This window comes from Papio anubis, chromosome 6 (assembly GCF_008728515.1).
Source record: "Papio anubis isolate 15944 chromosome 6, Panubis1.0, whole genome shotgun sequence".
NCBI classification, from domain to species: Eukaryota; Metazoa; Chordata; class Mammalia; order Primates; family Cercopithecidae; genus Papio; species Papio anubis.
In genome coordinates this window covers 16,700,815-16,714,251 of record NC_044981.1, presented here as the reverse complement: position 1 = coordinate 16,714,251, position 13,437 = coordinate 16,700,815, and the positions used below count along the sequence as shown (strand labels likewise).

Sequence of the window (13,437 nt, the reverse complement as noted above, 5' to 3'; positions counted from 1 at the left end):
GAAGAGAAACTTGAAAAGCACTTATGGGATGGATTGGAAGAAGGAGGATCCATCAGAAAAAATTAGGAGGCCTGAATTATTGTACAGTCAGCTTTTGAGCTGGTTTGTGTATGAATATTTGCACTTAACCTTCTCAGGGTCCTCTCTTCCTTCCCTTCCCTTCCCTTCCCTCCCTCCCTCCCTCCCTCCCTCCCTCCCTCCCTCCCTCCCTCCCTCCCTCCCTTCCTTCCTTCCTTCCTTCCTTCCTTCCCTTCCCTTCCTTCCTTCCTTCCTTTCTCCCTCCCTCCCTCCTCACACCTCCACTCCCTCTTTCTTTTTTTGAGATGGAATCTTACTCTGTTGTCCAGGCTGGAGTGCAATGGCACGGTCTCGGCTCCCTGCAACCTCCGCCTTCTGGGTTCAGGCAATTCTCCTGCCTCAGCCTCCTGAGTAGCTGGGATTATAGGCACGGACCACCACACCCAGCCAATTTTTTTGTGTTTTTAGTAGAGACGGGGTTTCACCTTGTTGATCAGGCTGATCTTGAACTCCTGACCTCGTGATCCACTTGCCTCAGCCTCGCAAAGTGCTGGGATTACAGGCGTAAACCACCACACCCGGCCCTCTCTTTCTTTAAGATCTCTTTCTTTCTCTCTGCCTCTCATTCACTTTCTCCATTCTTCATTAATTCAACAAAGATTTCTCACATACGTATTAGATGCCAAATTCTGCTCTAGGTATTGGGGCTAAAGCATCAGATAGGATGTGGTCTTTGACCTCCAGTACTGGGAGCAGGCAACAGATTAACCATTGCTCTCTGTTAAGCATTATGATAGGGTATATTTTATACCCGAGTCAGGTTGACTGGAGGAAAGGGTGCAGAGAAGGCCTTCAGAGCATGTCCTTCAGTCCAAGCTTTTCAGAATGAGGAGTTGTTTAGACAAGCTTGGGCAAAGAAAGACAAAAGAAGTGCAAAATAATGTATGGATGGGCTGAAGGAGCAATGAGCAGTTTGGTACGTCCACAGTGAGGCAGGCCTGACAGTGCTGGAGGGGCTCAAGGTCTCGATTAGGAAGGGCCCTTGTGGGTCAAGCAGAGATCTTGGATTCTATCTCGGATGCAATGTAGACCCATTTAAGGACTATAGGGATGTGAAAAGTCAGGTGTGTGTCTCAGTAATTTCATTCTGTTAGTGCTATGCATTTGGCATGATAAGGGACCAGGTGGTGGGCAAGGAGACCAGAAAGGAAGCAGTTGTAGAAATCCAGGTGACAGAGGAATATTGAAAATTCCACAACCACAGAGCACCTGCTCCATGCTAATCACAGGTCCGTCTATTGTGGCTCCTGCAGGGACCAGGACAGACAGGCCCCTTGTTCTCATGGAGTTTGGAGTGGCAATAGAAGTGACAGAATGGAAAGAATGGGCAGATCGGAGAGATGTTAATAAGGAAGGATTTAGAGGACTTGATGAGCAATTAGATATTGGAAGTGAATGAGGGGGGCAGTGTCTGGTTTGAGGAAGTGAGTGGGCAAATGACACCACTCACTGTGATTGGGAAACCCAGAGAATAACTGAGTGGGACCTTCAGGGAAAGGCGCCCAGCCTGCACTTGTATAAATAGGTCTCAATCTCAGGAAAGGCCTCTGTGACTTACTCGATCAGGGAAAGAATTGGACTATGTGGATGTTTAAGTTACTTGATTTTATTCTGCTCCATCATTCAGTTTTGGTCTGTGAGTGTTGAGTCACCTCACAGAGGACGAGGTATCCTTATATCTCCCTCCCTAGAACCTAGTGTGGGGTGAACAAAACGGGAGGGCTATTGTTTGAAGCAGGTCTGGAATCCCGTATCGTCAATTTCATTGCTCACCCTCTGGTCCCTGCCTTCCCTTTAGCCCTCCCCCAAGTCCCAGCATAGGCTCACTACCTGGATTTTTTGGCTTCTGTGTGAACTGCTGTGGGCAATCGTGTCATAGTCCTGTCACAGAGACTCCAGGATGCTCCAGCTGGTAGGGATTTTAGGATCACTGGGTCCAGTCTCTGCAATTACGGATGAGAGAGGTGAGGCCTGAGGAGTTAAGGAGGCCTTCAGAGCACTAGTGTAGGGCTATGAGGTCGCTTGATTCATTGGTATGTTTTTCCCTGTGGCCCCTCCCCCTCACTTGCTTAGAGAGCTGGGCAGGAAAGTTCCTGGGTATACATTGGTGCAGATGTTTGGAAATGACTAAGCTGTGTGTGTGTAACTTTGAGACTTCTCGTGAAGGTTGTCAAGAAGCATTTGATCACTTCAGCTCTGAGGTAGGGAGACAGCCTCCTTGGGCATCACACTTGAATTCCAGCAGCCCCCTTGTTCGGGGTGCTCTCCAAAGGCTCGCCGTAAGGAATTGTTTCACCCCAGGTGTAGAATCACATTGCACTGTGGCTTCAAAGGACAAGTAAAAAAGTGCAGAAATTACCGACCGGAGTGTGGGAAGTACTTCTTGTCGGTAAGATTTTCAAGTGTTAGGGAAGAGATGTGTTGAAAGGACATTTACTTTCATCAGCTTAGAGCATCTGTTTTTTATACTTAAAAAGAAGCAACACCTTAAATTATGGCAGTCCCTAGGCAAGTAAGCACTTGAGATTTTGATCTGTACAGATTCTTAGAGGGAGCGCCTTGCAGGAGCTGTTAGTAGTGGTTTGTAGAACTTGACTGATTCTGTAGACTGATAGTCAATGTTTGGGGGAAAGGGGGAGACAGAGGCAATGATAGTTAAGGAACTGCTCTGTAAAACAGCAAATAAGCCATTTCTCTCATACCCGAGTAGAAATGGAACCTGTACTTAGCAGGCCCTGGAGACTAAATTAGATAGGAAATGAAAACAAATTCCATGTTTTTTTATTTTTAAGTCAGTGCGCACCTCCAAAACATTCGTACAGTGTGGGCTCCGTGACGTTTTTTGCCCGCTCTTTTATACAGATTTAATTTTTTAAACGATGGTTAGAGATACTTAACATAAAAGTTGCCACTTTAACCATTGTTGTTGTTGTTATTGTTTTGTTTTTTTGAGATGGAATCTCGCTCTTCTTGCCTGCACTGGAGTGCAGTGGTGTGATCTCAGCTCACTGCAGCCTCTGCCCTCCAGGTTCCAGTGATTCTCCTGGCTCAGGCTCCCGAGTAGCTGGGCTTACAGGCGTGCGCCATCACATCCAGCTAGTTTTTGTATTTTTAGTAGAGACGGGGTTTGACTGTGTTGGCCAGATTGGTCTCGAACTCCTGACCTCAGGTGATCCACCTGCCTCGGCCTTCCAAAGTGCCGGGATTACAGTCGTGAGCCACTGTGCCCAACCCACTTTAACCATTTTTAAATATGCATTTCAGTGGCATTCAGTACATTCACCACGTTGTGCAACCACCACTACCACCCCATAGAGGTACTATTTATTATAGGCACAGTTTCCTAAACTGAGTGAAGAAGGGAAACATCACCCCCCACAGCCCAGTATAGTCATTGTGAAAATTAAGATGTTAGTCTCCATGTCTTTTATTTATATGATTTTGTTCGAACCTAGTTGCAATACTTTTCATAGAGGTTATAAAGAGAAATTTAGAGTTGTAAAGCAATTTAAAGACAGCCTACTCCTTCTCCCCTTCTCCGCCCCCTTTATAGATGAAGAAGTGAATGGCCAAAAGGAACAGTGGCTTGTTTAGCTGGGCAGTGGCCACGCTGGTCCCAGAGTGCAAGTGCTCCATCGCCTGAGCGCCATTCCCTGGGCTAATCTGTTATTAGTTTCAACATGTGTCATAAACAATTCATTGGTGGTTTATTTTTAGGGTAATCTTCTTTTTTTCCTCTTTCTTTGTGTAGTTTCTGCATCTAAATTTTTTTAATGGCATCTTCAAATAGGAATTTATTTTAAACCAGAACGTCGCAACACGTATGCCATTCCTAGGGTGTGCCAATAGCCCCTCCCGAACCTTGCCTCTGTTCAGATGTTACTATACCCAGGATGTCGCTGCTTTTTTTTTTTTTTTCCATTTGTTTTGCTGGTTCACAGTTCATTCCAAAGTTTAAAAGTGCTAAAACCAAAGTTTACAGGTGATAGTAATTTTCCCAAGTTGGGGTTTTAGCTGGTTTCTTTTTCTTCTTAACGTCTGTTTTCCACTTAGAAATGAGGTGAAAACTCACAGAAGCAAAGCCTAGCAGCTAAAAGCAGCACGTCTGCTTACCACGTTACACCCTTCGGACTAAGCTGCGGCCCAGATCCCCTTTTCATCCTCTACCTAGCTCCTCAATTCCCTTCAGTGAGCAGTTTTCACCTCCTCCTGCCCACGTTTGGAGGTCTGTGGGTGGCGGTTAGGAAGCCAAAGGAGGCTGAAGCTGGGGTATATTGTTTGGGTCGGCCATGGCAACCGCGGCAGGAAAAGGAACAGGACTAGTTTTGTGCTGCTCTGTAAATGGCCAGGATTCAGCCGCTATCACAGGACTTCTGCTTGGCCCCCGACAATCTGATCTCCTGGTAAGGTTATTAAACTTGGCTCTCCTCTTCCGCCCTCCTTTGATCAGGTTGTCAGGCAGCAAGTAGGAATGGCCGTGGCGGGGGTGGGAGGGTGGGGGTTGCAGAGCACAGCAAGATGTGCACCAGCAGAAACATAAGAACAGGGGCAGAGGCAAAACAGGGACTGTGTTCTTATCTTTTCTGCACCCCAGATGCAGAGAAGTACATCCCCAAGTCCTCACCAGTACTATTCTTCAAGAGTTGAGCACCTTGCTCCAAAGAGCCTGTCCAGATCGCCAGTTTGACCAGCATGGAGGAGAACAAGGAAGGGCCGGTCCTGGAAGACCCCAGGATTTTTTTAATTGGGAAAGCATTATTTGAATTTTCTCTGCTGCAAAGCACAAACTGCCTACCACATGTATTTCATAAAAATGTCATTGAAAAGGAGAGTGAGAATACAGAGTAAGCTTCCATGGCTTAATAATAGTTTATTTTGTGACTTGGAATAGCTTTTCTTTTCATTCAGCGGATCATTTTAGGTGTCATTCAGTTTATTTTAAGTAGTGTGTTTCATCCTGAGCGGATTAAGAATTTTATTTTTTAAAACTCTGTACTGTGTTGCTTCCTACTGGGAAATTTACATTTAAAAAAATGTTGGTGAGTAAAATCTACTTGGTCAAAAAGAACGGCCCGCGACTATTACTGAATTTGGGATGTTTTTCTTATAAGGGACAGAGTTGATTCTTACTCAGAATCATGCGAGTCTGACATTTCATTTGGGGAAGTCTGAGGAAGTTGGTGAGGTCTTACGTTAATAAAAACAAGTGCTTCTTTTTCTTCTTATCACCTTTCAGTATCTGCTCTGCTGGCTCATGCAGTGTAGGTTGGCTTACCTCTCCCTGGAAGTCACATTGTCCTTCAGAACTCTTTTTACTATGACCCAAAAACAGTCTTCAGACCTCACTCTGATGAGTCAAAGGGAAAGCCATGAATCAACAAACGGTGAAGCAACATTTGCGGTTCTCTGACTTCAGTCCTCCCTGAAACCCACTTGGAATCTAGCTCTGAATTCAGCTGGACATGTTTGTTCTTCCCTTTTCCCATCGTCACCTACTCCTAACCTTCAGTGTTCTCTTCCCCTTTTATTTTTATTTTTGCCATTTTAGTAGTAAATGACAGGGACATAGTTACTCAATTTGTAAAGCATTGAATGGTGAGGTCAAAGATTCTATGACGAGCTTGAGATTTCTAACAGTTTCAGATGGATGACAGCAACATTTTGCTTGCTTAATTTCGGAGCTGTTTTGGTAGGTTTTGAAATGCAGTTTAATGGTGAGTAATAGAGAAGTTTCTTTCTGCTGTGGAGCTACTGAACCCTTGAAAGTAACATGTTGGCACATACAGATGGACTGTAGCCACCACATTTATTCCTTGCTTAGTGGCGAGCTGTACACTGAACAATAGAAAACAAAAGACTTTTTTTCTTTGGAAGAGCAGATACTGATTTCTGGACCGAGTTTATGTTGTACAAGTCAAACATTTTTTATTCTTTTCTGGTTAGATTTTCTTGACATTTGAGACTTTCTGCCTTTTAAAAAATTAGCTTAGTTGAAAAAGCAGGTATTATTAAATACCGCTTATTTTATTGAATTGGAAGGACAATAGTAGAATTTTAAAGCTTAAATGGCTTTAATTGAACCTAATGTTCTAATTTTACAGAGGAGACATTTGAGGCTTAGTGCGGTTAAATGACCACTCCTACAACACACAGCCTGTTTGTTTGATGGCTGAGGCCGAAAACCAGACTCCAGACTCCTAATTTAAAGCTTTTCCTTCACTGGTCATGTCTTTTTAGCTTCAATGAAGATTTTTTTTTATTTTTTAATTTTTGAGGTTATTTTAAAAATACTTTTCCTTGAAAATTTAACATTTCCACTTAATCGTTCTCATACTTCAAGAATAGTTTTTCTGTTAACTTTCTGTTTAACTTCTTAAACCATATACTGTAGAAATTATCTGTTTATATGCTGAACGATCTTTAATGACTGCATGTGCGCCGTAGCTGTTGAGATGTTTTAATCCACTTTAGAAAAAGGTTTATTTGTTTAAGAAAAGTGCAGTGTTGTATTAAGTCTAAGCTTAGAACAGTGAAGCATCATCTCCCAGGTACTGCGAGTGAGAATGGGAGGGGCAGGGAGGGGTTAGTACTATGAGCCACTCTAAGGACAATTCATTTCAGCCTCCTCACATGTTAATACCATCATATTTCAGTGAAGTCCTTCTTCAGCAACAGTCACTAATGATAGAGTGATGTGTTTAGACTTGAAGGTTCTTTAGGTGCTGTTCAAATGAATAACGAGGGTAGTTAATTTACAATACAGGTGAGAAGTTAACCACAGAGTAGTGGCACTGCTCTTTCTTTCCCCGTCACCTCTGTGGCATGATCTCTTGCTGTGCCTTTAGAAGCGATGATTAGAATGGGCAAATATTCCCTCCCGGTGCTCCTGGCAATAGGAAAGCACTGTGGGTGAGATGTGTCTGCAGAGCAGTGGTATAGTTTCAGAAGGAACCTCATTCTGCTCTTTGGGCAAAGCTTGCCGGTGCCTGGGTGGGTCTCTTCCTGGTGGATAGGGCAGCTTGATGGGGTGGTTATTTATTGGTGAGAACAGTATCCATGTCCCATTGGTTATTGGGACTTGATTCCTTATTTGTACTTAGGTGCTGTGAAGAGACTTATGTAATGCTGTTTAATCCATGTTTGGCTTTGTAAGAAGATTTAAAATATTCAGAAGGAAGAAATGTTTGGTTCCTTTGAAAAGGCAGACTGTTCATTTAGCTAGAGAGAGCCTCACCAAATGAGTCAATTAAAAACATTTGGGGATTAAGCCCAGCGAGACTGTTGTTTTTATATGAGAGATGAAGAGGGTGGGGGAGGGGCGGGTCAAAATATGGGGGAAAAGCATAGGGAAAAAAAGATCTTTAGAAAAGGAAAAAGTTAGCCTTAGCTCTTCAGGGAACACTGGGTGGGAAAAAAGATTTAAGTGGAAAGAAGAAAAGCCCTAGAGATTTTTGTACCAAAAAAAAAAAAAAAAGAGTGCTGTTAAAAAGATGAATCAACAGCTATGTTCTAAATAGCATCTTCTTAACTGGGATTTGAAGGGAAGAGAAGGCCTGAGTAGAGTCTTAGACAAGTCCAAGGGTAAAAAAGCAAACAGGTATTTGAAGAAGTGGAAATTATAAGTTTGGTGACAAAAACTTACACTTGTAATTAGAATTTTTTGTCCTTAATACTTTTTGATATGCTGATATGATAATATCCTAATAATATGCTAAGGAATCTTCCCAATTCATAATCTAAAGCAAAATTAACTACTGTATGTGCTGCTATGGAAATTCACCTAAATTGCACCAGCAGGTGTGTTCGTCCCGCTATTACTAACACTCTATTACTAGCTCTGCTGTGGCTTTTCCACTGTACTGTGGTGCTGTTGGTGCCACTCACTGTGTCACTGTTATATCCTGAAGCGTGAGCAAGCCTCGCCAACACTTCCTTAAAACTCTTACTGATAGAACTACCGTGTTTATATAGCAAGAATATTAGAGAAAGAAGAGTCGAGAAAGGATTCCACAACACACCTCTAGTCCTTTCCTCTCTTAGCTTGTAGGGTTAACACGACCTTTCTCTTGGAAATGAGAAGGGAAGAAAACCTTTTTCCACTATTCCAAAAAGAGAGTTTAAAAATTCTCTCAGGTCACCTAAGCTGGAGGGGCTTTATGACAGTACTCACCAGTAGGTCAAAAAGGAAATTTATTTTTTCCCGTCATAGGTTCCTCTCTACACAGAGAATGCAAAACCGTAATTCTTAAGAGTTCCTCAATGATTATTCACTTTTGTTCTTACTTCCATATTTCTCTAGTAAAGATTTAAATATTTAATTTTGTGGACTCCTGGAATAACTTCTTCCAGATAGTATATTTACTCAGAATATTATTTAAATGCATTAAGTGCTGACATTGTTAGAAAGGGGAGAAAACTCAACATTTTCAGGCAGAAATCATTGTAAAAGGTATTATAAAATTTCTTCCCTTCCTAAGTAGAGTGCTACTATATAGTGAATATAATTTAACCTTTTTTCTTGACTTATTGTCATTTCTATGAAGTTATTACCTTGACATAGTAACGTCCTGATGCCTCAGAAGCTCATACTTCTTCTTGATGCCGCAGCCTCCGTCCTGTCTACTTTTCTTGGTTGTCGTGTCTTCAGTCTCCTTTCATATTTGCCTACATCTGTAAACTTAAGAGAAACCAGATAATCAAGCTTATAAAATCACTAAACTGAATCATATGCATTAATTCTCATTCCTAGCTCTCTCCACCTAGCCAGTGTGGCCTGAGGCATTGATAGCCATGTTCTGAATGGTGAAGGCTAGGAGAGCCCAGGAGAGCTGTCCAAGGTTAAATAAGACATTAATATATAAAGTAAGGACTGTTGGTATGCATGATATTTATATGTTATCACATTACAGTTCATTGATTTATTCATTTATTTATTGGTATATATAGAGAGCGAAACAGTCTCACTCTGTTGCTCAGGCCAGAGGGTAGTGGTGCTATCATAGCTTACTGCAGCCTCTAACTCCTGGGCTCCAGTGATCCTCCTGCCTCAGCCTCCTGAGTAGCTAGGACTACAGACTTGTGTGACCACACTTATTTTTTGTTTTTAATTTATTTTTTGTAATAAATTAAATTACAAAATTTTGTAAATACAGGGTCTCATTCTGTTGCCCAGGCTGCATTTTTAAGTTTAGTAACTTCCCAAATGGACATTGGGTAAAATAAAAATAAATACGGTCACTTCTCTGCTTAAATCATTCACATTTCAAGATGAAGGTACTAATGAGACGCTTTCTAGAACTTCAGTGTTTACCACAGCAAGGAGGAAAGAGAGGCCTGTTGGATGTAGACTCAAAGCTTCAGAAACTGTCTTCAGTCCTAGGCTGGGCCCAGGGCTCTGGAATTGTCCCATGCACCCGGTGGGCTTGCTTGGGTCCTTAGGTGGTACGTGGGAGACGATGACCTCTTCATCTTCAGCTTCTGTTATTCCAGGAAGCAGAGGTGGTCATTTGGATACTACAGGTTTGCCAGCTCTGCTACTTCTGCTTCTACTGCAGGAGGAGGAGCTGTGGAATTTTTTATGCATGCATCAAAACACTGACTTGGCTCATAAGACTGGTAAACAGACAGAGTGATAAATTATATCTTCTTTCTCATGAAGCAGATTTTTCCCAAAAGTAGAAATACTAATTTATAAATGGATCCTTTTCAGAAAGATTCTAAGTTTGACCTTTGAACGTTTGTATGTATTTCTCAGAGAAACAGTGTATGTGATGGCAGGATCCCAGTAAAGTCCAGAATATCCCATAATGGCCTTAGGACCATTCCCATCATACTCTCCATAGAGCCGTGGTCGCCAAGAGCCATGGTGCCCAAGAGCCACCACTTCAGTGGGTGGTAGGTGGTTATGAAGAATGGTCATTGTGGTTCACAGAATAACAGTGACAATTGTGAATAGAAGCCAGTCATTGTCCAACTGATAAAATGAGTGAGGCTAGCAAAGGGCCTTATGGGAAGTGAAATCACTTACTGAAGTGGTCGTAGAGTACGCAACTTAGAACTAAGAACAGGAGGGAAGTCAGCGCTAAGGAGAGTTCGACTCCACTTGAGGAAGAACATTCTGGCAATCAGGACTGTCTAAAAATGGAACAAGCTGATTGATTTGGCAGTGAAACTTCTGACACTGGAGATGTTCAAGCAGAGGTAGAAAGACCCTCTTATCAGGTATTCCCCAGAGAGGAGCTGCGAGTTGGATAGAAGGTTATCATAGACGACCACTCGTTTCTCTCTCAGCTCTGAAATGTAGTCCTTAAGGCTGGCATGTGTTTCCCAGTTTTTAATTGGAAAAGATAACATAATTCTACAGTGTTGAAATAATTTAAACAAAGTAAATAGCTGTGCTTTTACAACCATAATACAATATAGCCTTTCATTATTTTGTTATGTTCCTCATTAACATAGACATAATTTCTTTTAAAGAAGGGACAATTGTGACAAGCCTGGGCAACATGGTGAAACCCCGTCTCTACTAAAATACAAAAAATCAGCTGGGCGTGGTGGCATGCACCTGTAATCCCAGCTACTTAGGAGGCTGCCGCAGGAGAATTGCTAGAACCCAGGAGGCGGAGCTTGCAGTGAGCCAAGATCACACCACTGCTCTCCAGTCTGGCGACAGAGCAAGACTCTATCTCTTAAAAAAAAAAAAAAAAAAAGAAGGGACAAAACTTACCTAGTAAACTAAATGTTAATTTCCTCTTCGCAGGAGCGTAATACTAACTTACTCATCTGTTTTTGTACTTTTGAGTACTGATAATCAGATAGTAATATATTCATGTTTTTTTATTCAAGCAATTGAATTCATTCTTAGCAAGAACAAAAGTCTATTTGAAACATGTAAACAGGTAGATTAAAGTTTTCATTGTTTCAAGTTTTGACTTTTGTATTTCTGCACATTAGCGATCTTGAAGATTATGCAAGGCCAAGTTCTTTTGACTTTTATAATTAGTGTGTTGGAATCCCAGTTTTTCCTACCCTAGGGTGGACTGTATCTTCTACAATTAACTCTGTGAAGGGTGACCAGGGGTGGACTGGTGAGGAGAGGCTTCCAGTTACCAGAGAGCCTGTCACTTACTCTCTGTGCTTTTCCTAGGTCACCAATTTTCAAAGAATTTGAGTATAATTAAATACACTTCATAATAAACTAGGCTGAACATAATTTAATCTTTCCCTGAAGGTACTTCAGAGTCTTGGAGTGCTTTGGGGTCATGATGAACATCAGTTATGTTCTCACGGTGGGTGTGCAGAAGGAGGTAGTTAATAGAGTTCTGTTTGATCGAGTCCTAGGTGACTGGACGGGTGTTCGGTTACGATTGGCAGTTCAGTGTCCAGGCTTTGGAGCTGATGCTTAGTGTTAAATTCTCAGGCAGGAGAGAATGGAATAAACATTGACCTCTTTGGCTTTGAGAGGCTGAAATAATTCACATGTACATGGTATATATAGCACTTTTTAGCCTCCAAAGCCCTTTCACATACCTTGTCTTCCATTACTTGTTTCTTATGATGTTCTGGAGAGGAAGCAAGGCCGTCAGTGTTCCATTTTTACAGATGAGGACAGTGGAGCCCAGGAAGCTTGAGGGACTTGCGTAAGTTCATGCAGCAGATGAATGACTGAGACCACTGGAATTCAAATTCAGTGCTCTTTTTAGTATTTCAAAGGATACTAAACATTTGCTCACATCTGTGATGTTCTTTGTGCTGTATGTGTAGTAACTCATTTAATTCTCACAGTGGCCCTGTTAGTAGGTAGGTATCAGTTCTTCTGGTACTATTATGATTCCCATCTTCAGAGCTGAGGCCACTGAGAGGCACAGAGAAGTTAGGGCATGCACCAGTAAGTGGCGGAGCTGAAATCTGAACTCAGAGCTTTGGCTCCAGAGCCCATACACTCCACCAATATGCTACGTGGCTACTCAGTGTACAGATACACTGAGTTTAAGTAGAGGAGAAAGCTTATCTATCCGTATCTTCCCATCTGCAAAGACCTGTGCCTGTATGGGAGGTCTGGGCTCATTCTGACTAAGGTTTTGAACCCAGATCTGACAGTTCAAGATCTTGGGCTCATTACTTAGCCTGAGCTTCAGTTTCCACATCTCTAAAGTAAAAATATAGAACATGGAATGTCCCTGTAAGAACACAATGGAATATAGGTAAAGTGCCCAGCACACTGCTTATTCCTTAGCCTTCATTTTTTAGAAAGTGGTTGCTATTGTTGGTGGTGGTGGTGGTGGTCGTGGTGGTCTTCTTATTATTATTTATATATTTACAATGGCCAAAATTATATGAAATGTTTTCCAAAAATTAGGTATTTGTACCCATTGTATGAATGTATGTGTTAACTGGGTGTAACTGACTTTCTTGAGTCTTTAAAAATAGACAAATCTTTTGATTACATTTGTTAATATTACTGTTCCTACCTATATCTGACTTGACTTATAATTTTACTTCATTAAATACATAGCAAGTCATCTGAGAACCCAAAGTAATCATATAGATTACTTGCCATATAGTTAATTTGTTACTGTGATATGGCTCCTAAGGTAGAGGTTTGAATTTAAAAGCACAAAGAAAAATGTTTACTTCAATGGTTACAAATAGATTAATCATATAAAGTACATATTTGCAGAGTCTTGCTCTGTCACCCAGGCTGGAGTGCAGTTGCATGATCTCGGCTCACTTCAACCTCTGCCTCCCAGGTTCAAGTGATTCTTCTGTCTCAGCCTCCTGAGTAGCTGGGACTACAGGCGCCCACCACACCCGGCTAATTTGTGTATATTTAGTAGAGACGAGGTTTTACCATATTGGCCAGGCTGGTCTCGAACTCCTGACCTGAGGTGATCTGCCCGCCTCAGCCTCTCAAAGTGCTGGGATTACAGGCATGAGCCACCATGCCCTGCCTGTTCTAAGGCTTGTTCTAAGGCTCATAGATGGCACCTTCTCCATGTATCCTCACATGGTGGAAGAGGCAAAGCAATTCCTGGGGGTGTTCTTTGATAAAGGCGCTAATTCCATTCAAGAGGGCACCTCCCAAGGGCTCTACTCCCTAATACTATCACCTTGGGAGTTAGGATTCGACATGTAAATTTTAGAGGCACACAGACATTCAGGCCAAGGCGTACACAGTGACCACTTTTATTCGGTCTGTCCACACACTGCCTAGAGCTTCCATTTATTTCAACTACATTTGCTTGTTTCTTATTTATTTGTTCAGGGTATCTTCTCAGTGGCTATTTATTTACCGCCCTTTAACATGTTTTCTTGATATTGTGCTTCAGCCTGTATATGCTTTGTAACTCAGGAACTATG

General features: G+C 42.0%; 1 protein-coding gene across 9 annotated transcripts in view; it reads left to right on the top strand.

The window, feature by feature from the left end:
- The window catches only part of ATXN1 (ataxin 1), a 456,230-nt gene that overhangs the window by 53,398 nt on the left and 389,395 nt on the right, over window positions 1-13,437 (top strand). The window contains exon 1 of one of the 9 annotated variants that reach the window (XM_017957608.3): window positions 3,253-4,481. The exons of the other annotated variants lie outside the window; for them this stretch is intronic. The gene's annotated coding sequence lies outside the window, so the exon portion shown is untranslated. Of the gene's footprint in view, window positions 1-3,252; window positions 4,482-13,437 lie in introns of those variants that run through there. 9 annotated transcript variants of the gene reach the window in all.